Below are 22,762 nucleotides of genomic sequence, written 5' to 3' on the forward strand. Positions count from 1 at the left end.
GTTCTTGCTATTCATCACTTTGAATATTTCTTGCCACTCTCTTCTGGCCTGCATAGTTTCTGTTGAGAAATCAGCTGACAGTCATATGGGTACTCCCTTGTAGGTAACTGACTGTTTTTCTCTTGCTGCTTTTAAGATTCTCTCTTTGTCTTTTGCCCTTGGCATAATTATGATGTGTCTTGGTGTGGTCCTCTTTGGATTCCTTTTGTTTGGGGTTCTCTGTGCATCCTGGACTTGTAAGTCTATTTCTTTCACCAGGTAGGGGAAGTTTTCTGTCATTATTTCTTCAAATAGGTTTTCAATATCTTGTTCTCTCTCTTCTTCTGGCACTCCTATAATTCGGATGTTGGTGCACTTGAAGTTGTCCCAGAGGCTCCTTACACTATCTTATATTTTTGGATTCTTTTTTCTTTTTACTTTTCTGGTTGGGTATTTTTTCCTTCTTCGTATTTAAAATCTTTGACTTGATTCTTGGGATCCTCTTGTCTGCTGTTGGATCTCTGTATATTATTCTTTATTTCAGTCAGTGTATGCTTAATTTCTAGTTGATCTTTTTTCATATCCTCCAGGGTCTCACTAAATTTATCGACGGTTTCTAGAAAATTCTTGAAAAACCTTATAACTGTGGTTTGAACTCTATATCCTGTAGTTTGCTTTCCTCCATTTCTGTCATTTGTGACCTTTTTCTTTGTCTCCACATTTTTTTATGCTTCCCTGTGTTGGTAGAGTGGCTTTGGTGCTAGGTGTCCTATAGGGCCCAGTGGTTCAGCCTCCCCAATTACCTGAGGTGGACACTCTTGGTGCACCCCTTTGTGGGCTTTGTGCACAGTCTTGTAGTTAATCCTTGATTATTGTAGGTATCACTGGGAGTAATTGCCCTCCAGGCCAATTGGCTGTGAGAATCAGCTGTGTCTACGGTGGGAGAACTTCTGTGCTGAAGACACCCTTATGGGGCAAGACTTGCTTCAGTGGGGCTTTGGTGCTCACTGAGTCTGCCCCCTGAGTGTGTCCCTTATGGACAGAGGAGTTGTAATCTGGATGGTCCCACTCTGACCACTGGGTACACTGGCTCTTGGATCTAAGGAGGTGTTAATTTAGCCTCTGCCTGAGGCTACCCAGCAGGAGCTACGAAGAGATCTTCAGATTCCCCTTCCTTGTTTGGGGTTTGGATGTGCCCAGATGAGTCCCAGCTGTGATGCACTGCAAGCTGTTGTGGGGCCTTGGGCCTCTCTTGGAAGTTCTGGGTCTGTCTGGCCCAGCTGCAGTTTGTTAGGTAATTTTCAGATTGCAAAGGGCCAGGGCATTCATATGCAAAAGTTTGGGTGAGGCAGGGTCTCAGGGAATCAACAGGGTGGAGCAAACAGCTATGGCTGATCCTCAGCCCTGCCCTAAGAGGCCCCGCATCTCAGTGTCCCGGTAATCTCTGCAAGCACCTCTGAGAGAAAGCCGCCCTGGAGTTCCTAGTTCTGCCCGCTGCCAGACAGTCCAGTTTCTCCCCGTATGAGTCTGGGTCCCCAGAGACTTCCTGGAACTGGAGTTCAGAGCAATGGGGGGCTTGTGACTCCCCCCCGATTCAAAAAGACAGCTGCGTCCTCAGTTGCCAGCCCTTGCCGTGTGTGCCTCCGTACCTCTGCACTTTACTTCCACACCTCTTCTGAGTCTCAGTGTGCTTTTCTCTTTCCTTCTAGTTGTAGAATTTTCACTCAGCCAGCCTTTCTGTGGTTCTGGGTGATGTCTGTTTTGTCTTTTCATTGTATTTTTGAAGTTGTTGTGGGAGGCAGCAATTTCCGGTGTTTACCTATGCCACCATCTTTGAAAATCGCCCTGATTCTTACCTTCTTTTTTTTTATCTTTAATTTTTTTATTGGTAAAGTGCTAATTTTTTATATTAGAACCATCAACTAACTCTCTGTTTCTGAAGTTGATCAATGGCATTTCTAGTACAATTACTATCAATGGAATTCTAGTGCAGCTTGTTCCCTTTATTATAGCCAAATTCCAACTTTGTGCATTATTTCACCAGTTTTGAGACATTATAGAGCTTAATCCACCGAGGTTAAATCACTGTATAATGTCCCCCAGAGGCCATCACTAAATTGTGGTGACAGTGTCAACGTGTTTCTTTCTAGCTGCTGAGCTAAAGGATGTAGTAATTCCATTATATTTTGACTCATCTCTGCTCTAGAGAAGCTGTCAAAGTCTGCTGCAATAGAGTGGATGGTATGCTCCATGGTCCTCATGGGCAGCAAAAACCAAGAGTGACATGCAGCCATTCATTGTTCTATCATGAAATGCTGCACACAACCCAAGTATGCTATATTACATAAGCATCTACTTCACTAGCCAGTGGCACACTGCTGCCCATCATGGTCACGTGTCCCAAGGCGCTACTGAAAGAGGTCACATTCCAGGCTAATGCATCCATGGAGTTCATGTTCCATGAAATATACATAGAACCCAAGGTACAATGGCAAAGGGCTGGCTGATAAATTAAGAAAGAAGCTGGCAAGCACACCTCCAAATAGTAGCCCCAATAATAGCTCCCTAACTCTCTTACTTCTCTTTGGTATTACTTACCTTGTAGTTGTGTACAAGTGGGTTACAGGGTGACCACTCTAACTACCTATTCATTTCTATCAATTACAGCTTTATTATTTTAAATACTTGATATTAAAAAGTCTGGCTAGATTCTATATTTAGAAATGTAATGTTTACATTATTACAAGATATTTTAACTTTACATCTGTCACTGAAATAAAATTAAAATATTTTAGACTCTTAGATAATAATTTTAACTGGCATAAATTTTTAAATGGAAAAATACTTTTTAAAAGCATTGTCTGATATGTATGCAGATAATTTCTCATCAGTGTCATAATTTAAAAGTCTTACCAAAATTTTTTCAAAAGATTTTATATATCTTAATGAAATTAAGGATTGAATTTTATGCAAATTAAATCAGGATTTTTTTCCCCCATACTACTCTGTGTTTTATTTTTCTCATCATAAATTTCATAAAGATTATCCCTGTGTGTACTGAAACATTATCAAGATTTGATAGAGGATGAGAAACCCTGGCTTAAATAAACTTTTTATATATATCAAAAACATCCTCAGACTGTTGTGCACCATCTATCGCTTTAAGCTTTGTAAAGGCAAGTTATGTGCCTACTTCATCGTTATATCCTCATTTCTTTGGTGACCAACCCCATAAATGTGTGCTAAAAGAATGAGTAAATTATAAAGATAGAAAAGGACAGTCATTTTCATTCAAAAATAAAAAATTTAAACTTCAGCAACTTTGTTATTAATAGGAGAAACTTTCAGAATATGTTAGGGGAATTCTTTTTAACTTCTAAGGAACACTTAGAATAAGAATCCACATTAATTGACGAGGAAGAAGGATTCTGAGCAAAGAGCAATGGTTAGGGGTAATGTCAGCTCTGATCCTTCAGATGTCTCCTTACCTTGTCCTCCTATCTAACTCCCAACTTTCTCTCGTTCCTAGTCTGATCCCTAAAAAATGACTCTGTGGAAAGTTTTCCTCTTTAAAATAAAAATAAATTTGCAGAAACCGGTTTGGCTCAGTGGATGGAGCGTCGGCCTGCGGACTGAAGGGTCCCAGGTTCGATTCCAGTCAAGGGCATGTACCTGGGTTGCAGGCACATCCCCAGTAGATGTGCAGGAGGCACATATACATGTTTCTCTCTCATCGATGTTTCTGACTCTCTGTCTCTCTCCCTTCCTCTCTGTAAAATAATCAATAAAATATATTTAAAAAATAAATAAATTTAATTAACTCTTTTTAATATGTGAGTCTTTAAAATATTTTTTCCAAAATCAGTGACCACCTATAAAGAAAAGTTTCCTCCTCTTATTACAATGTTTCTCACAAAGGTTTCTACCCTTCTTCAGTGGCATTGCCCACCTGGTCAACTTCTTTGCTGAATTTTCACAAGTCAAAATATGTTTCTATATTTATAAATCATAGTAGGTAAAATAAAAAGAGACCAAAAATCAGAAAATATTTACCAAGTGCTTAGGGCAAGTCATAGCAAAGCATCCAGTTAATAACTTATCACTAAATACATTTACCAAACTTCCTGGTATGCCTACCACCTTCACCACAAGCAATCAAAATCAGAAACTGAAGCACCCTTAGGTATTTTCTAAGTAGCATCCACCCAGAAGTAAAAGCTAGATGTCAGGAAAATGTGATTTTTGACATCAGGTAAAGTTTTCTACAGGAATAAAAGAAAAGCAATAAACAAATACACAAGGGAGCAGAAGTGGGAAAATGAATTGGCTTTGAATTTAAGGGCAAAGTCATTTACCATCCCACCCACTCACATGCACCATATTTAAATAGTTGGAATGTTTCATTTATTACATGATTAATTAGCACTCTGCCTAAAATCTATGGCCCACTATATCTCATAGCAGAATGTTGATGTAAGAAATGTCCAAACCTGTAGAGAGTTTTCATAAAATTTAGTTGAGCCAAATTGATGACAATACCGAGAAGCAAGATCTCAAATACTCCAGAGAAGGACAGTTTTGTAGTTTTTTTTATACATTTGGAATTAAGGAGGGGGGAGGGAGGAATGTTACCAAGGTTACCTGAAGATGGTAGAAAGCAAGGCAGGGTGGGGATTAAATGACAGAATATTTAACAAGAGTATGTGCTCTGTTGAGGGTGGTTATACTTCCCAGGGGTCTGAAAAAGGCATTTTAAAGGTGTGTTAACCTAGATGCACAAAAACAATGGACAGGGCTTGTTTGAGGCAAAGATAAACCCTTTATTTTTTTTAACATTGGATAATCCTATATAATAAAAGCCTAATATGCCAAGTGTGGAACTATTTGTTCGACCAGTCGCTATGATGTGCACAGACCATCCAGGGGACAGATGCTTTGATCGCTAGGTTAGCTTGCTGCTGGGGTCCGGCAGATTGTCACTGGGCAAGACAGGCAGGACACTTCCAGGAGCCCTCCCCGGCCCTGATTGTGCACCGGTGGGGTCCTTTGGCCTGGTCTGCGCCCTCTCACAATCCGAGACCCCTGGGGAGATGTCAGAAAGTCAGTTTTGGCCAGATCCCTGCAAACCAGGCTGAGGTACCCCACTGGTGCATGAATCTGTGCATCAGACCTCTAGTTTTAATAAAACAAGCAAATACAAGAATCTGAAACTTTTCTCAAAGGCTGAGCAAGACATGAATGATCTCTTAATGTCATGTTAAAAAAACAACAACAAACCATTAAATACTTTATCACACAGAGGGGGCCCAGAAGAGGGGGAAGAGTTGTCCCTGTACTCAGGAGTGGAGATTTGGCCTGTTGAAAAGTCAGGTGAATTTAGCCACTGGATACTCAGGACTTGCAGCTGAGAAATCCTAGACTTGAAGAGTTACAGAGAAGCCCAGACCCAGGGACACCATGAGGAGGCAGCTGTGCGGGAGCCTGGGCCCACCTTAATTTCATACAGATAATTCCATGCAGGTTTCATATATATACTAGAGGCCTGGTGGGTGCACAGATTTGTGCGCCAGTGGGGTCCCTCAGCCTGGCCTGGGCCTTCTCATAATCCAAGAGCCCTTAGGGGATGTAGTAGTGAGAGAAGCGGCAGGCAGCCGGGGAGGAGCCTGGGCCAGGCACTGAGCCACTCCCGCTCAGCCCAGCCCCACTGTGCCTGCCGTTCATTGCACTGCCATGGAGGCTGGAGAGGCTCGTGCAGCCACAGCTGTGCTTGCCAGCCGTGAGCTCTTGCCAGCTGTGAGCCTGGTGTCTGGCACCCATCTGTCAGCTGAGCTGTGCTTCCACTGTGGGAGTACACTCCTGCATTGAGCATCTGCCCCCTGGTGGTCAGTGTGCATCATAGCTACCAGCTGGTCAGCTGGCCATCCAGTTGCTTAGGCTTTTATACATATAGATGAATATATACGTACACATATATACTTTATTTATATGTAAATGTTTAAATCCATCTGTACACATACACATATATTCACATTCGCACACACACATAAGTATACACACACGTTTTCGCAGAAAGAAGTCTTGCCACAATTTGGCTTTTTAGGGACAGTGAAACTAACCATGCAGTATCTTATTCCACCAATCCCAGAAAATCAAGAGTGGTACTTTAAAAAATGCAATTTCAACATTCACTGCCTTTCTTCCTTTTTTAAAAAAGGATTAACAATACTTTTCTTCCAAAGTTGAGGGGCTTAACTCCATTTGATTGCACCTCTGCAAGGTGTAAAAATGTCTGAAGTAGACTAGAAAACGATGCCATGATATGGCTGCATGTCACTGTCATTTCCACAGCCTGGCCGTCTATGGCAGGGGTGGGCAAACTCTTTGACTCGAGGGCCACAATGGGTTCTTAAACTGGACGGGAGGGCCGGAACAAAAGCATGGATGGAGTGTTTGTGTGAACTAATATAAATTCAAAGTAAACATCATTACATAAAAAGATACGGTCTTTTTTTTTTTTTTTTTAGTTTTATTCATTTCAAACGGGCCGGATTCAGCCCGCGGGCCGTAGTTTGCCCACGGCTGGTCTATGGTGACTGCTACCCGCTGTCCTGGTGTCCCCAGGGGCCATGACCACCTGCACCGGCCCGTTGCCTTGGGTGAGGCTGGTTACCCAAGGGATTGCAGGTCCACAGTTTGGAACACGCTCACAGGGATCTGGACCAGTCCGTTAGCGTCTTGGACTCCAGCAAGTGCTGCAAGGACTGCTGCGGTTTCCCCAGACAGGACAATGTGTCCCCCACTATGCAAGGTGGCTTCGGCCAATGTGGCAACAGCTTCACTGTTGCGCGCCATGGTGACAGTAGCTCCCTGTTGCATCTCCTGAGAAGCTGCCACTGCGGCCTCTGTCAATGATGCCACTGTCTGTGTGGCCTCTGAAGCTTGCACCCTCTGGATAGTCATCTTACCTCCTTGTAACATGGCCCAGTTTTGTCCCACCTCTCCATCTGCCACAGCAGAATAATTCACTTGGTCAACAGTGACTGTGGTTGGCAATTCTGAAGCATCAGCCAACGTTGCTACTGTTGCCCCTGTGCCAACCTGGATAAGTGAGACAGTGCCATCGGGGTTACTGAAGGTCTGGACTACGGTCTCTGATGGAACAAGATGGACTATACTCTGTGTGGTTGCAGCCTCTGCTTGTGTTTGCTGATCTTCAAAAGCGCATAAAAGGTCCTCCCGTCCGTGCTGTTTATAACAGTTTATAACTATGGACCGGAGTGCTTGGGTCCATGAAACCCTCTGCTTTTGCTCTTCCGTGCGGACATCCCTCCGGACATTGGCCCACGGGATGTCTTCAGGCCACCAGGTGGGCTTGCAGCTTTCTTTGCCCCAGCCTGGTTTTCCCCGACCCGTGGCGTACTTGAGCATCTCTGGGATGAATGCCCGCAGCTGGGCCTGGGTCATTTGATTCACAGAGACTGGAATCCCGTCGCTGGTGAGAGGTGGGAGCTCCGAGTTACCCTCCTGCGGCCCGGGGGCGCATTGGGCCAGGGTGGACTCCAGGTCCCCCAGGATCGCGCCCTGGTACTTACGCACCACCTGCTCCAACGGTGCTGCCCCAAATACTTTAAAGACCGGTTTGGGTTGGGAGGGTGAGATGCAGAGCACAATAGCTTGCTGCCCCACTCGAGTAGTATACTCATCTAACATGGCTCGAAGTTTGCGAAGCATGCGTGTTTTCTGTCTCTTCCGGATGGATGGATTCCGCTCAAACACGTGAGGCCGTTTCCGTTTCTGCCCTGTTGCCACAGCAGCGGCGGCAGCCATTCCCACAGGCCCTGCAGCAGCCAGATGAGCTGTTACCTCGTCAGCGGCTGCGGAGCTGAATATGTCGGAATCACGATAAGAAGGGTCCTCTGGAGACGGAGGCGAGTCTTCATCAGCATTCCACATACTGTGATCCGTGTAGGTGGCCACAGGGACCTGCTGTACTTGTTGGGCCACCGCGCGGGCTTGGGTGGTAACCATGTGTTCGGTTTGGGTCACTCTGTGCTCTTCCCTGTAGATCTACTCCGAGCGGCTGCGCTGCTGTGAGTGTAATGCCGTGGAGACTCCAAAGATAAACCTTTTAATAAACAAGTTATATGCCTGGGGCATGACGAGCCACCCACCCACCATAATCTGCTAAAATAGGGATTTAGGATCAAATTACCCTTTAAGTTACTTTTAGTTAGATTTATTGTAGAGCCCCTTTTTATCCACCAAGTGGATAAAATGGTATGCCTCCTTAGGGAAAATCTGGGTGGATTTAGCAAAGCAAAATCTGCTGGGGTCCAACCCCAGCGAGTCCAGGGGTTCCCAAAGGTGTGGACGGAGTCGGCGAAGAAGGAATGACACGGAGACAGCCTTCAGTTGATCAGCAGCCTAGTCAGGACCTCTAGCCAGGATCTCCAGCCAAAGTTCTGGTCGGGATCTCCAGCGGAAGTTCTGGTTAGGATCTGGTCAGGATCTGATGATTATTGTCTTGTTACATCTGTATTTATACCAGTCGATTTTAATCCTGTCAATTTCTATTGCAAAGGTTAGGGCGTTTCTTATCTCCATTCCAGGGAGTAAAGATTATGTAGCTTAAGCATGATTGTTTGTAGTTAAAGTGATTAACTACCCACCTGGCACTTAGTTAAGGGGTTGTATCCCCTCCTTAACCTCAGGGAAAATCCCCACCTGGGGAAACAACCGTTCTCAGAGAGGTGACCTTGTTTAAAACACATGGCGTTAAGGAGAGCAAACATATTAAGAACAATATGCTATATATGCCAGGTCCCTTGAAACATATGCTGTGCAGATGTTTCTTTCCTGCAGCGACTGTGTCAAGCAGCAAGGATGGACCAGCTTCCGGCAAAAATCTACCATAATCAATTATACATATCTATGTGGTTAATCCGTTTTTAATTGAGCTCCATTGTTGTCATATATTTAGTTTAAAAATGAGAATAGGTACAAACACCATGATTGTTTACAACACAAATATGCAGGTTGCAGTTTTAGAAGATCCACTGGCAAGACTTAAAGCTAAAGTGTTTAATTTTCAGACTTATTATTTTCTTTACACTTTTGTTCATGATTTCTTTGCTTTCTGAATGTCACAAATCCAGCTATTTAGCTCATGCAACATGGCAGCTGAATGGGCATACCATTAAGTTTTTATTAAAAAGAGATTCTTTCTTGTTTCTATTTATTTCTCCACTAAACAAAAGGCAATTTCACACTTGCCTTTTGATTACTGAAGGAATTCTTTAGTATTTTATTGAAAAAAGTAGGCTCTAATTTATTTTCATGCCCAAGTCTATTTTTATCTTTCTCCCACATAAAAGGTATATCACAAGAAAAAAAAAACCCTAATTTATTTTTGAGGGATTACTAATGTTGATATAAGAACTTCCAAACCTGTGGAGAATTTTTGTAAGCATTTACTTGAGTCTATTTGAGCCAAACAGATGACATGCCTGGAAGCAAGATTTCAAATGCTCCAGAGAAATACAGTTTTACAGTTTTCTTTTATGCATTTGGAATTTAGGGGAGAGCTAAGGAAGATTACAAAAAAGTGAGAGAAAGCACAGCAGGGAACAGGAAGGGAGAGGGGTTTCTATGATTACATCAAGCATGTCAAACTCGCAGCCCACAGGCCACATGAGGCCCACAACAAATATTTCTGTGGCCCAGCCAATATAATGGTATGGAAAAATGTAAAAAATGTTTCAATAAAAATTTCATAACTTAAGTTTTACAATATCCTGTTATACATAATCCTATATAATAAAAGGCTAATATGCAAATCAACCGAACAGCAGAACAACCAGTTACTATAAGGCAGATGCTCAATGCAGGAGCTGCCCCCTGGTGGTCAATGCACTCCCACAGGGGTAGCGTCGCTCAGCCAGAAGCCCAGCTCATGGCTGGCAAGTGCAGCAGCAGTGGCTGGTTCCTCTCCCACCCCCAAAGCAGCGCTAAGGATGTCTGACTGATGACTTAGGCGCACTCCCCCCGGGACATCCCCTGAGGGCTCCCAGACTGTGAGAGGGCGCAGGCCAGGCTGAGGGACCCCCTCCCCCGAGTGCATGAATTTTGTGCACTGGGCCTCTAGTCTATAATAATAAAAGGGCAATATGTTAATTAGACCAGACGTCTTCCAGATATCATTCCGGATGTCCTTCCTGAAAAAACAGGGGCCAGAGTCCCGGGAGCCGGTCCATCCTTGCTGTTTCAAGGGACCTGGCATATATGGCATACTGTTCTTAATATGTTTGCTCACCTTCTTGGCACTATGTGTTTTAACCAAGGTCACCTCTCCGAGAAAGGTTGTTTCCCCAGGTAGGAATTTTTCCCTGAAGTTAGGGAGGGGATAAAACCCCTTAACTAAGTGCCAGGTGGGTAGTTAATCACTTTAACTACAAACAATCACACTTAAGCTACATAATCTTTACTCCCTGGAATGGAGATAAAGAAACGCCCTAACCATTGAAATAGAGATTGATAGGATTGCAATCAACTGGTATAAATACAGATGTCACAAGACAACTAGAGACAGAACCTCCTAACCAGAACTTCGCTGGAGACCAGAACTTCGCTGGAGATCCTGAACAGAACTGGGCTGGAGAACCTGGATAGAACCTGGCTGGAGAACCTAGTGAGAGAACATGGCAACAGAACCTGGCTGGAGATCCTAGACAGAACTTGGCTGGAGATCCTGGCTAGAGGTCCTGACTAGGCTGCTGATCAACTGAAGGCTGTCTTCGTGTCATTCCTTCTTTGCCGACTCCGTCCACACCTTTGGGGATCCCTGGACCCGTTGGGGTTGGACCCCAGCACCAGAGGGAAGCCAACCAGGACCTGGGTGCCTGCGGGCAGCCTGGGGGAAGCTAGCCGGGTCCCTGGGGAAGCCAGCCCAGGTCCCAGCTGCCTGCTGGTGGCCTAGGGAAGCCAGCCTGGGTCCCAGGTGCCTGCCAGCAGCAAGAGGAGGGAAGCTTGGGTCACGGGTGCTGGAGGGAAGCAGGTGCCAGCAGCCGGGGGAAGGAAGGCCTACTCTTGCATGAATTTTCATGCATCAGGCCTCTAGTTATTAATAATGAACTACAACGTTCACTAATGACTGATTACTATAATCATGTTGCATTCATTTCCCTTACATGCCTTACGCACAAGTGCACCATTTCTCTCCACTAATACTAACAGCAAATATTTTAGCAGCTGATTGCCACGTCATTAGTCTTGAACTGACTTGTTTGGTGTGTGCAACAGGAAATATTTTGCTTTTGGAGAACAAGAAAGATAGGTTTATTTGCATTGTGCTTATTAATTTGTGTCTGGTGAATTAATGTTCAAGAAAAAAATATTGATTTTTATTAAAATGTTCTATTATTTTATGTTAACAATTACTCATTTATTTCAGCCCTTTGTATACAGCATGCCTCTAAATAAAACTACGTTTCTATGAAAATTGAAGCTTTTGGGGGTTTTTTGTGGCGTACATAAATTTAAACCTTGTTTATTTGGCCCGTGTTAGCCTTTGAGTTTGACATGCTTGGATTATCAGATAGTTATGCCTTGAAGGGGTCTGAACAGAGAATGACTCTGGAATTTCAAAGGTGTGTTCATCTAGATGCCCAAGAACAACCTAAATGTCCTTATTTTTTTTTAAAAAAATAGCTAATTTATCTACCATTTTCTTCAACAGCTCATAAGATTCCCCCCAAAAAGAAGAAAATAATGATATGTGCAGAAAACAGTTACCCTTGGCCATTCTCAAATAGCTTGGAAATATAACTAAAATCAAGAAAGATCAGCACTATTTACATGATAAGCCTAATAAATGTGATATTAAAGGTAAAGAAAGCCTAAGACTTAAAAGTGTAGGCAAACGCCGAAACTGGTTTGGCTCGGTGGATAGAGCATCGGCCTGCGGACTGAAGGGTCCCGGGTTCGATTCCGGTCAAGGGCATGTACCTGGGTTGCGGGCACATCCTCGGTAGGAGATGTGCAGGAGGCAGCTGGTCAATGTTTCTCTCTCATCGATGTTTCTAACTCTCTCTGTCTCTCTCCCTTCCTCTCTGTAAAAAATCAATAAAATATATGAAAAAAAAGTGTAGGCAAACATATTACTCTTTTTAATTTCTCATCCTAAAATAATATGCAGTTACCTGATGACGCCAGCTCAGTGAATAGTTTATTCGTTTTTAAAATTCCCCAAATTCCTATTTATTTTGCTAAATTTCACTGGCTGTGTATTTGTGTAACATTATAATACAACAGAGGCTGCTAGAGCAGGAAGGCTTTCAGAACTGCTGTTGAACGTATGTGTCAGGCAAATCAATGTCTCTGATACTTAATATGCTGGAGGTCTTAAGGAATTTGCTCAAGGTCACAGCTCCTTAGTGACCAAAGCAGGACTGGTCCAGCCTCGGAAGTACTGGTTCAGTGGCAAGTGCTCCTTCATTCCTGCTGCTTAGTTAGCCTGGGAGAGTTGGGAAAGAGAGGTGTCAATTGTCATAGATCTACTACCGAGGACAAATGTTGCATCACTTAATCAGAATGCAGTCCTTCATTGAGAAAAATCTCAAAGTGACATCTAGCAAAATACCCAGTCTCTATGGAGAAATTTAATTAAACTTTATACCAGCACAAATATTGTGAGGGAAAACAACTCAACTCCTCTGACATTTTTGCAAGTAGATTTAGTGGAATCCATTCTGTTTACTTTTACTGACATTTGTTTTTCAGTCAATTATCCCACGTGGTTATTTTTTTTTTCCTTTCCTAATTTATTGCTAGCAATTTAGCCATAAGAATAAATACAAGTAATTTCTTTGGTACAAACACCAGAGCTAAGGTTAATGAGAGTTGAAGAAAATAAACACTCATTTACCTCCCCATTTCTATTCCTCATAGTTCTGGTTTACTTATAAATCAGACCATTGGCAACACCAGAATCCAACTAGGAAGGATTTAACCTCAAATGCATCAGAGGTTTCTCCACATATAGCCCTTGTTAACATAAAAACATTCAAACCTGTAAAGAATTTTTGTGACTTTATTTGAGCCAAACTCTCTACAATTGCTGGGAAGCAGAACCTCAACGAATTGAGATAATGTTCTGGAAAATGGCGGGTTACGTCTATATTTATATAATGTATTTAGAGGCCCAGTGCACAAAATTCGTGCATGGGTAGGGTCCCTAGGCCTGGCCAGTGATCAGGGCCAATCTGTGGGACAACTGGCACCCCATTGGCACCCGCTTGTCTGGCCTGGAGACTGTGGGCTGTGGGCAGCTCCTACATTGAGTGTCTGCCTCCTGGTGGTCAGTGCACATCATAGCAGCTGGTCGTTCTGCCGTTCAGTTGATTTGCATATTAGGATTTTATTATATACTAGAGGCCTGGTGCACAAAAATTTGTGCACTTGGGGGGGGAAGGGGGGTCCCTCAGCCCGGCCTGTGCCCTCTCACAGCCTGGGACCCCTCAGGGGATGACCACCTGCTGGCATAGGCCCACTCCCCGAGGGATTGGGCCTAAGATGGCAATCAGACACCTCTCTGGCAGCCTGGCAGCCCTCTGGGGATGTCCACTTGCCAGCAGGGAGCAGGCCTAAACTGCAGTCAGACATCCTTAGTGCTGTTGAGGAGGCAGGAGAGACTCCCACCACCATCGCTGTACTGGCAGCCTGGCTTGTGGCTGAGCAGAGCTCCTCCCATGTGAGAGCACCCTGACCACCAGAGGGCAGCTCCTGCATTGAGTGTCTGCCCCCTGGTGGTCAGTGTGTGTCATAGTGACCAGTCATTCCCAGTCCTTCTGCTGCTAGGGTCAGTTTGCATATTACCCGTTTACTATACAGGATAGAGGCCTGGTGAATGGGAGGGGGCCGGCTGGTTTGCCCTGAAGGGTGTCCCGGATCAGGGTGGGGCTCCCGCTTGGGTGCCTGGCCAGCCTGGATGAGGGGATGATGGCTGTTTGCAACTGGTCACACCCCCTTCAGGGTGGGGGTCCCCACTGGGATGCCTGGCCAGTCTGGGTGAGGGGCTGAGGGCTGTTTTCAGGCTGGCGGGTGACTGAAGCTCCCAACCTCTCCTTTTTTCCTTTTTTTTTTTTATTCTGGGATTTATTTACCTTCTATGGCTGTCACTGGAACTGAGAGCCGGCTTTAGCTCTGAGGCTCTGCTCCAGCTCTGAGACCTCGGCTGCTGAAAGCAGGTATCTGGGTTTGTTTGGCTTCTATAATTGAAACACTGTTGCAGCTCCAGCTCCGAGGCCGACTGGCAGAAAGCAGATTTCTGGGGTTTGTTTAGCTTCTATATTCGCAACATTGTTTCTTAGAGTGAAGCTCAGAGTCCGACAGCAGCAGGCGGGGAACCTTGGCTTCCTCCATCACTGGAGCAAGCAAGCCTCCTGTTCACTTCAGCTGCCTGGCTGCTGGCCGCCATCTTGGTTGGCAGTTAATTTGCATATCTCCCTGATTAGCCAATTGGAAGCATGTCGGAGGTAAGGTTAATTACCATGTTTGTCTATTATTAGATAAGACTAGTAGCCCGGTGCATTAAATTTGTGCACATTAAAAGGTAATTAATTGCCCTAACTGGTTTGGCTCAGTGGATAGAGCATCAGCCTGCGGACTCAAGGGTCAGAGGTTCAATTCCGGTCAAGGGCATGTACCTTGGTTGTGGGCACATCCCCAGTGAGGAGTGTGCAGGAGGCAGTTGATCGATGTTTCTCTCTCATCAATGTTTCTAACTCTCTATCCCTCTCCCTTCTTCTCTGTAAAAAATCAATAAAATATATTTTTTTAAAAAAAGGGAATTAATTTGTGGAGATATTTTGATATTGCTATTTGCCCTTTCTCTATAATAGAAGTGTGAGAGATGAAAGGACATTAGTAAAATATATATGAAAATAATATATAAATTTATTAATAAGTAAACAGTAACAAAAGGATATAACAACAGGCATGATATAAAAACGACAAAAACATGATATGGAAACAACAAAAACATAATATGAAAACAACAGAAACATGATATAAAACAACAGTGATGCAAACAATGACTGATAAAATGATTAAACTTATTCTAATATCTCCCTGTACACCACATTAAGAGTGAAAACACTTTCAGAGTGCTTGACTAATTTCCCTTGTGATGAAGTATTTAGAACTTTAACTGTAACGTCACACGCTCTACAAACTCGTGAGAAAGCAACATATAACTGACCATGTTCGAAAATGGGTTCAGGTAGGAATATGACTACTTTGTCTAGAGTTTGTCCTTGTGATTTATTAATAGTCATCACAAATGCTGGCATCACGGGGAACCATCGTTGAATCAATTTAAATGGGAGGCCAGTGTCAGATGGGTACAAATTAATTCTTGGAATCAGAACAGCCTCTCCCTCTGCAGATCCTGTTAACACTTCAGCTTCAATAATGTTAGGTCATAATCTTTTGATAATAAATCTGGTACCATTACAAAGACCCCATTCACTATTGAGATTTCTCAATAGCATGATGATTGCACCCACTTTCAATTTTAATTTATGACACGGCATTCCCGAAGGAGTAATACTATTAACACCTTTCATACCGCTCACGAGTTTTCTCGTGTTTCACGCGCCATCTGTTATGGACCTTAGATGCCAACACACTGTCTTGTCCACATCGAATGAAGCAATCTCATTGGTGGAAACCGTGCAGGTCAATCTACGAAAAACTATATAATTGCACGAACCCATAAAGCATTGTAGCTACATTGTATTTTGGTCATTCGAATAGTCTTCATCTTCAAGTTCCTGGCGCTTTTAGAAAATGTTTTACGCAGTACCATATGTTAAAAAGTACTAGGAACTTTAATTGTTTAATTGTTTTTGTAAATAAAAATGTTATAATTATTGAAAAACAACACCTAAAGTGCATTATGATCTGTAGTTATGATGATTTAAATAACGTGCAGTTTGCCCAAAAACATGCGGTCCCTGGCGTATGTCTTAGAGATTTCTATGTGGTACGAAATGTATTAAGAAATTCAATGGGAAAATTTTCCTTTTCAGCATCATCTGTGGAATCAATGGAATCATCACTCAAATATGTGTGAAAATCTCCATCGAGTATATCCAAGTTTTCTTCATTTAATTTTTGAACATGCTAATTTTTTGGACAAAGAATTGCACGTTTAGATATATTTTTAATATTATCTATAGCAGTGGTTCTCAACCTTGACTGCACATTAGAATCACCTGGGAATCTTTTTAAAATCCTGATTCCTGGGCCCCATCCTCTGGAAATTGTTTCTTTGTTATGAGGTGGGGCCACAACATTAATAACAAAGAAACAGAATTTCCAGGGGATGGGGCCCAGAAATCAGGATTTTAAAAAGATTCCCAGGTGATTCTAATGTGCAGCCAAGGTTGAGAATCACTGATCTATAGATATAGTATTTCCAAAGGTAGCTTCACTAATAGATCCATTACAAATCATTTCACTTCCATGCTCTGCTCCGAGGTCAGGTTCCTGCCTGAAACCTCACCCTCCAGGAAACAGCTGGGGGAGGGTGCAGCCGTTTCCAAGACGACCCCTGCAGGACTGACTTCCTTCCAGTTGGTCGCGGTTCTGGCCATGATGTTGCATCCAAGGTTTTTATATAAGTAGACTAGAGGCCCGATGCATGAAATTCTTACAAGAGTAGGCCTTCCTTTCCTGGGCTGCTGGCACCAGCTTCCCTCCAGCTACCAGCAAGCACCTGGGACCTGGGCTTCCCTCACAGCCCCGGCTTCATCAGGGAGGTAATCCGGAAGGACATCTGGTCTAATTAGCATATTACACTTTTATTATTATAGAGGACTAGAGGCCTAGTGCACAAAATTCATGCACTGGGGGGGGGGGGGGTGTCCCCTCAGCCCAGCCTGCACCCTCTCCAATCCAGGACCCCTCAGGGAATGTCCAACTGCCATTTAGGTCTGACTGGCAGTCGGACATCCCTCTCACAATCCTGAACTGCTGGCTTCTAATTGCTCACCTTCCTGCCTGCCTGGTTGCCCCTAACTGCCCCCCTGATGGCCTGGTCACCCCCAACTGCCCCACGATGTCAGCCAGGTCACCCCCAACTGTCCCCTCCCTGCCAGCCTGGTTGCTCTTAACTGCCCCCCTCCCCCCACCGTCGGCCTGGTCACCCCTTACTGCCCCCCCCTGCCAGCCTAGTTGCCCCAACTGCCCCCCGCCCACCAGCTTGGTTGCCTCTTACTGCCCCCCTGCTGGCTTGGTCGCCCCCAACTGCCCCCCTCTGCTGGCCTGGTTGCCCCTAATTGCCCCCTGTCGGCCTGGTTGCCCCCAACTGCCCCTCCTGCTGAACTGGTTGCCCCCAACTGCCCCCCATGCTGGACTGGTTGCCCCCAACTGCCCCCCCAACTGGCCTAGTCACTCCTCATGGACCCCCCACTGGCCTGGTCACCCCAAGCAACCTGCTTGTTCCATCGTTTGGTCGTCCCTCACTAACCCCCCTGCCAGCCTGGTTGCCCCATGCAGCCTGCTTGTTCAGTCGTTTGGTCGTCCCTCACTAACCCCCCTGCCATCCTGGTTGCCCCATGCAACCGGCCTCCCCTACCCCCCAGTGTCTTGTGTCCATTGGTTAATCTTATATGCATGCATATAAGTCCTTCGGTTGATCTCTTAAATGCCCCCCCAAACCCTCCCCAGGCTTCCCACTGTAGTTTGACAGTCTATTCAATGCTGTTGTGCCTCTGCATCTATTTTTGTTCATCAGTTTATATTGGTCTTTATTATCCATTTCAACCTCACTGGGACTGTCCCTACCTCACCGGGGCCATCTCGACCTCACTGGTGCCATCCTCACCGGGGCCATTCTGACCTCACCGGGGCCGTCCCGACCTCACCTGGGCCGTTGCAGCCTCACTGGGGCCGTTTCAATCTCACTGGGACCATCCCGACCTCACCGGGGCTGTCTTGACCTCTCTGGGGGCATCCCGACCTCACCGAGGCCGTATCGGCCTCACCGGGGCCGTCCCGACCTCACTGAGGCCATCCCGGCCTCACCGGGGCAACACGAAGTTTGGCATTCTGTCTTTTTTTGGGCGGCTCCTTGCTGGACAAAATCTCCAGGCGTTCTTGGTGGCTGAATATCTGGTATGCTTGCTTGGATTTCATTTTCTACTAAGTGCACAGTCTGCTTGTCTGCCGTCTCCCAGCATCCTGTGTGAGACTGGAACTGGTGGACGTGCTTGTGCGTTTGCTGGTACAGCGGTTCCATGTCGCCGGCCCAGCCTGGTCTGGCTCCAGCTTCCTCCGAACCTGATTCTGCTTCTTGAGTGTGTCTCTTTTGGATGCGAGGAGTTGATATCTGCAGTTTGTTGGGTTGGGCTCTGTACTTGGTGCCTCTGCACATCCTACTCAGTCTCAATGCTCTTCTTTCTTTCCGTCCAGTTGTAGAGTTTTCCCATGGTTCCGAATGATAGTTGTTTGTCCTATAGTTGGTAGTTTTGATGTTGTTGTGGGAGGCAGCACACACAGGTCTGTACCTTACGCCGCCATCTTGGTTCTCCTGGGTCTGCTTCTTGAGTGTGTCTCTTATGGGTGTGAGGAGTTGAAGTCTGCAATTTGTTGGGTTAGGCTGCAAAAGTGCAGGTGGGTCTTTTTGCGCCACTGGCACGGCTTGAATGGGGATGTAAATTGAGTAGGGCAGGGTCTCAGGGAGTCACCAGGGCGGAGCAAATAGCAATGGCGTCTCCCGGCTCCTCGCCTCTCTGGGACTCCGGGACTTCGCGTCCCTCAGTGCCGGCGAGCAGCTGAGCAACAGAGACTCCCTCGCTTTCCCACCGCTGCAAGGCCATGCCACCTCTCCCCGTGGAGTCTGGGGCCTCAGAGACCTACCCCGAGCAAGCCCAGAGGATTCGAGAGTTTGTAACCCCCTTTGATTGAAAAAAAACCGCGCATCCAGTTGCAGCCCTCCTGGCTCGGGACTCTGTACCTCTGTTTTTGGTGCCTCTGTAGCTCCTATTCAGTCTCACTGTGCTTCTTTCCTTCCTTCCAGTTGTAGAACTTCCACTGGGCCAACTTCCCCATGGTTCTGAATGGTGGTTGTTTGTCTTATAGTTGGTAGTTTCAATGATGTTGTGGGAGGCAGCACGCACAGGTCTACACCCTACGCCGCCATCTTGGTTCCATATCACAGCTGCTTTTAGTTAAAGTTTAATTTTAAACCATGCTTTGTGGTTACTTTAGGTCTCTGAGTCTGCAAGACTGTTATGCAGGCCTTCCCTGAGTTTGTCAGGTTAGTATGTGGCCCCTTTCATCCACACCCTAAAACTTTAGAAAGGAACACTTTACTGGACTAGTCATCTGCCAGATAACTAAATATGGCAGGCATTTTTATATCTTACTCATCTATCTCCAATGTTTGTATACCTTTATTTTGAAATATTCTGTGAAGTCTTGGAAGGCTCCAAAGGCCTTTATTACAAAAAAAAAAAATCTACTCTTTTTTTATTACATGGGATCTCATTAAGTGGACATTAATTTTTAAGAGGTTGAAAAATATGTAGTGCAGAACAGTGTGGCTCAAATTCTAATAATGACATGAATCACCTGGTGATTATGTTAAAATGTAGGTTCAAATTCAATAGATTCAGAGTGGACCTGAGAGTCCACATTTCTAACAAGTTCTCAGGCTAGACCTTAGTCAGCACTTTAAATGGGAAAGTTGGAGAGGAAAGAAAATTTGACTGTGGAGCTGGGGAGACCAGGACTGAAACTGACTTAATTGGTTCCTCACAGTGAGAACCTGAGATAGCCCACACCTCTGCCAGAGCCCTCTTTCTTTCCCTACAACACTCAGAGCCTCCCCATCAACATCTGCCTTGGACCCACTGAGACTGACCTCACCATGCCCTTGATCCACTCCACAACATTCTTTCAAGATAGGTATCATTATTTGCACTTCATATATAGGGAAATGGAGGTCAGGAGTCTAGATTGCTTACCCAAAGTTGCCAAATAATAAATGGTAAAGCTGATATTCAAACCCAAGTCTGTTTAATGCTAAAAGACCTTTTTCATCCAACCTCCCATTCATTTTCTTCTTTTTTCTACATTTGCCAATCTATTTATTTGTCCCATATTGGGTGACATTGGTTAACAAAATCATATAGGTTTTAGGTGTGCAATTCTATAATACATCATATGTACATCGTATTGTGTGTTCATCACCCAAGGTCAAGTCTCCTGCCATCTCCATTTATGGTCCCTTTACTCTCTTCTACCTCCACCCAACCCCCTTTTTCTCTGATAATCACCATACTGCTGTCTGTGTCTATGAGAGCTTGTTGGTTGGTTTGGGAGATTTTTTTTTGCTTAATCTTTTCACCTTATTCACCCATCTCCCTAGCCCCCTTCTCCTCTCACAGTTATCAGTCTGTTCTTTGTATCTATGAGTCTCTTTCAATTTTGTTTGTTAGTTTATTTTGTTCACTAAATTCCACATATAAGTGAAATCATATGGTAATCTTTCTAAGACTGGCTTATTACACTTAGCATAATACCCTCTGGGTCTATCCATGCTGTCACAAGAACCCCAAAGATTCTACCACAAAGCTACTTACTAGAACTGATAAACAAATTCAGTAAAATAACAGGATATAAAATGAATATCCAGATATCAGTTGCATTTTTATATATCAGTAATGAATTATCATAAAGGGAAACTAAGAAAACAATTTCTTTACAATGTCATAAAAAACACCTAGGAATAAATGTAACCTAGGATGTAGAAGACCTATACTTGGAAAATTATAAGACACTGAAGAGGACACAAATAAGTGGAAGCATACACTGTGTTCATGGATAGGAAGAATTAACATCATTAAAATATCTATACTCCCCAAAGCAATCTATAGATTCAATGCAATTTCTATCAATATACCAATGGTATATTTCACAGAAGTAGAACAAATATTCCAAACATTTCTATGAAACCTCAAAAGACCCTGAGTAGCTACAGCAACCTTGAGAGAGAAGAACAAAGTTGGAGGAATCATGCCACCTGATATCAAACTATACTACAATGCCTTGTAGACAGCATATATATGGGTCTTATTTTCTTATCCACTCAGCTACCCTGTCTTTTGATTAGAGTATTTAAGCTATTTACATTTAAAGTGATTATTAATATGTATATATTTATTTCCATTTTATTCTTTGAACTATGATCCTCTTTCTTTTTATTCTTTTTAATATCTTTCTTCTTCTCAATAGTGATTGATTTTAGAGAGAGAGAGAAAAGAGGGAGAGAGAGAGAAAAACATTGGTTTGTTGTTCCAGTTATTTATGCATTCATTGGTTGATTCTTGTATGTGCTATGACCAGAGATCAAACCCACAACTTTGGTGTATCAAGACAATGCCTTAACCAACTGAGCTACCTGGCCAGGTTTTTATTCTTTCTTTTCTTAAAGAAGGCCCTTTAACATTTTTAGTAATACTGGCCTGGTAGTAATGAATTCCTTTAGCCTTTTCTTATTTGGGGAGCTTTTTATTTCTCTTTCCATTTTTATATTATTTTTTTAATTCTTTCCATTTTTTTAATGGTTTTCACTTTAAAATGATACAATTATTTTATTTTGCTTATATTCATGAGAACACAATATGGCAATAGCCAGGAATATACAGGGGGAAAGGATTTAATTTAATTTCACATGAAATAGATTTTCAAATATATCTGCAAACCAAATAATCAAAGCAATGTGGTACTACCACAATAATTCACAGGCAGACCAGTAGAGTAGAACAGTGTATATTTACACGTCTATATCTTTCTATGTATCTATGTATGTATATAACCACATATCTTATTTTTTTTTGTTAATCCTCTCCTGAGGATATTTTTTCCATTGCTTTTAAGGGAGAGAGAAACCTATGTTGCTGGGGTCCAACCCCAGCGGATCCAGGGGTCCCCAAAGGTGTGGACGGAGTCGGCGAAGAAGGAATGACATGGAGGCTACGTCAGTTGATCAGCATAGCAAGGTTCTCCCACCAGAGGTTCTGTAGCCAAGTTCTGGTGCCATGTTCTCTCGCTAGGTTCTCCATCCAGCTTCTCCAGGTTCTCCTGCCAAGTTCTGTAGCCAGGTTCTGTCCAGGATCTTTTGCCATGTTCTCTCACTAGGTTCTGTCTCTAGGTTCTGTGTGTAGGTTCTCTCTCTAGGTTCTTCAGCCAGGTTCTCTCGATAGGTTCTGTTTCTAGGTTCTGTGTAGGATCTCCAGCCAAGTCTTGTCTCTAGGTTCTGTCTTCTGCTGTCTTGTTACATCTGTATTTATACCAGTTGATTTTAATCCTATCAATTTCTATTCCAAAAGTTAGGGTGTTTCTTATCTCCATTCCAGGGAGTAAAGATTATGTAGCTCAAGCATGATTGTTTGTAGTTAAAGTGATTAACTACCCGCCTGGCACTTAGTTAAGGAGTTTTATCCCCTCCCTAACTTCAGGGGAAAATCCCTACCTGGGAAAACCACCTTTCTCGGAGAGGTGACCTTGGTTAAAACACATAGCGCCAAGAAGGTGAGCAAACATATTGAGAACAGTATGCCATATATGCCAGGTCCCTTGAAACATATGCTGTGCAGACGTTTCTTCTCTGCAGCGACTGTGTCAAGCAGCAAGGATGGACCGGCTCCCAGCACTATGTGAGAGACAAATTAGTTGGTTGCCTCCCAAACACACCCCAACTGGGGGCAGGGATCAA

General features: G+C 44.0%; 1 long non-coding RNA gene and 1 pseudogene across 1 annotated transcript in view; both read right to left on the reverse strand.

Moving 5' to 3' along the window:
• LOC139006217 (uncharacterized) overlaps positions 1–22,762 on the reverse strand; it is a 788,050-nt gene that overhangs the window by 588,861 nt on the left and 176,427 nt on the right. The window lies entirely within an intron of this gene.
• Positions 6,530–18,280, reverse strand: LOC138998921 (nuclear respiratory factor 1 pseudogene; annotated as a pseudogene).

This window comes from Myotis yumanensis, unplaced genomic scaffold, assembly GCF_028538775.1.
Source record: "Myotis yumanensis isolate MYYU_CA2020_CCGP unplaced genomic scaffold, mMyoYum1.0.hap1 SCAF_1, whole genome shotgun sequence".
NCBI lineage: Eukaryota > Metazoa > Chordata > Mammalia > Chiroptera > Vespertilionidae > Myotis > Myotis yumanensis.